Genomic DNA, 2,455 nt, shown 5'->3' with positions numbered 1-2,455 from the left:
TGATGGACTTGTGCCAGGACAGGAGGTGGCATGGGTTGCCTGATATTACCCCACTGAATATCATTGTTTTCCAATTCACTTTTTGGTGGAAGACCAGATTCTTCAGCAGCATGTAACCATCTACCCTCATCTAAAGAGTCCATGGTTGAATTTTCCACTTCTGAGTCACAATCTTCTATTGCCACAAGGCCGCGTTTTTTGACCTGGTTCACACTATAGGCATAGTGGCACAATATCAAACTGTTACAAGCAATTAAGTTAAGTTCACATAGTGCCTGTGTGCTTTATGCAGCTTTGCTTATATATATCACACTACTTGTAACACCCAAAGAAGATTTCTAAGTTTCAGCTATCAACAGGAATGGCATACAATTGTACCACTAAAAATTCGGAGACAATAGCAGTTACGCAATTTAGCAGCTCCTATCCCCCAGCGGACACATTTTAAAAAGAAAAGAAATAACGAAAGGGAAGAAATGAAGAAAGAGGGAAAGAAAGAAAAGTTGGGAATGATTTAGTCTTCGTAGAATCTTTACCTTGAACTTTCACCAGAATCCATGACAATGTTGATTGGAGGATTGACCTGGTACAGCTAGATCAAATAACCAATCAAAATCAGAAGTAAACACTAGATTAAATAAGATAGAGCTAAACAACTCTCTATTACGAAAAAAAGCAATGGAAATTAAATTATGAAGGATCATTCTCCATACCTTAATCTCAGCACTGGGCCCCATCTTTTGACCGCAAAAACCATTTGGTCCTAAAATGAATGCCTGGACAATGTTTCCTGCTTTGAAAGAGGTAAACCAAGGGATCTGCCAAATATTAGATATTTGTCAGTCTGTTTAACTTACCGAAACAGAAAAGCTGCATGATTCGATCTTCTCTTTCACAGATCACTTCTCCAGACTCAACTTAGCAATGAGACCTTAGATAGAACTTGCCAACAAGTACAAAATAGAAGGTGGCAAACTGGTTTGACAACAGCAGCAGAAAGAACTAGACAAGCACCAGTGACGCCAGATCCACCAAGAAAATTAAGACGACACAACAGGACAAATTAATACCTAGAGAAGGGTTCTAGAGTTACAGGTAAGCAAGAGGCCACGTATGTGCGTCAGCAACACTGGGCTTAAGAATGTCTTCACGCAAAATAAATACATTATTATGCAATTTATAAGCCCCATGCATATAATTCTTCATCATACAGTAACACTTATATCCTGAATAAGTTTGTATATTTTCCTTGTATACTTTTCCGAATATGTGATAAGTCGAAAATAAATCCTCAAACTATTTTATCCTGAACAAAGTTTGCAATCTTGTTGAATGACAGTACAAAAGCATCATAAGATTAAGTATTCCCCTAAAAGGTAACAAATAAATACTAAATTAGAGATTGTCATATTATCTGAAACATAATCATCATCCAAATTAAGACAATAAATTAAGCCAAATGGCGCCAAGCACAAATGCATGGGGTGAGGATTTCCATAATTAACATGGCATAATATACAGATTGATCATTAATTTCCAACTTCATATTCAGAAATTAAGGGTAGTATTCTGGTGAACAGCATAAAATAATTTTAAAAAATGACAGATACCACAAGCATTTCCGGTATCTTCATAATGCACTCACAGCTTCCGGAACTGCACGTTGATAAACTCAGCTATAGTCACTATTCGACTTCAATCAAGATGGAGGAGCTATCATGATCATCAACAGCTGATCAAAAGAATATAGTAACAATCAAGCAAAACATAGTGGAATTGAGAGAAATGACATTATCAATGTGCGCTTTTTATCTCTATCTTTTGCATTGATTTAATTTAGATAGAAAAGAATCTATGGCTGCTTATGATCATTCTTCATTATGCTTGAGTAAATTCACCTGAAGAACATTGATAAGCAAATGAAGATATATCTGTACCTGCAATTGCTGCAGCTTATAGAGTCCTACTGTTCAAAGAGTTTGAATAAGATATCTTGATTGAACCATCAATGATCAACTGATTCGTGTAAGATGCTTTTACTTTATCCATTTAATTCTAACTGATGCCGCACCTTTAAAGTCTCTAACCCATCTAGCACACTAAACAATTTCTGCAACACATGATATAAACAATATCACCCAATACCTCCAACTTGAACCCATAGAATGCAGATATCAAATTGGCGTTACCTTTCTAAAAGTAGTTCTTTCTTTGGGACATAAAAAGGGCTGGTAATCTCGATCATGTGGCATAGTTTCGGAGACCAAACTGTTTTTGTTCAATCTATCAACGTAAAGAATGAATAACTTGTGACAGATGTTTTAAAATCAAACAAACAAAGAAACGTCTCAAAACCTTTACCTTGAATATCTGAGGAGAATAACATACAAGTCTATCAAATTTGTCTCCACCATCTAAATACATGCCTGCAAAAATGATTTAAGAACCAATTGTA

At 35.8% G+C, this 2,455-nt stretch overlaps 1 pseudogene; it reads right to left on the bottom strand.

Annotated features, from left to right (window-relative positions):
• The window catches only part of LOC105156855, a 6,072-nt pseudogene that overhangs the window by 2,994 nt on the left and 623 nt on the right, over window positions 1-2,455 (bottom strand).

The sequence above is a fragment of the Sesamum indicum genome, linkage group LG3 (genome assembly GCF_000512975.1).
Source record: "Sesamum indicum cultivar Zhongzhi No. 13 linkage group LG3, S_indicum_v1.0, whole genome shotgun sequence".
Taxonomy (NCBI): Eukaryota; Viridiplantae; Streptophyta; class Magnoliopsida; order Lamiales; family Pedaliaceae; genus Sesamum; species Sesamum indicum.
Note: the sequence above shows the minus strand (reverse complement) of the source record. Positions and strands in the feature narration are given on the sequence as shown.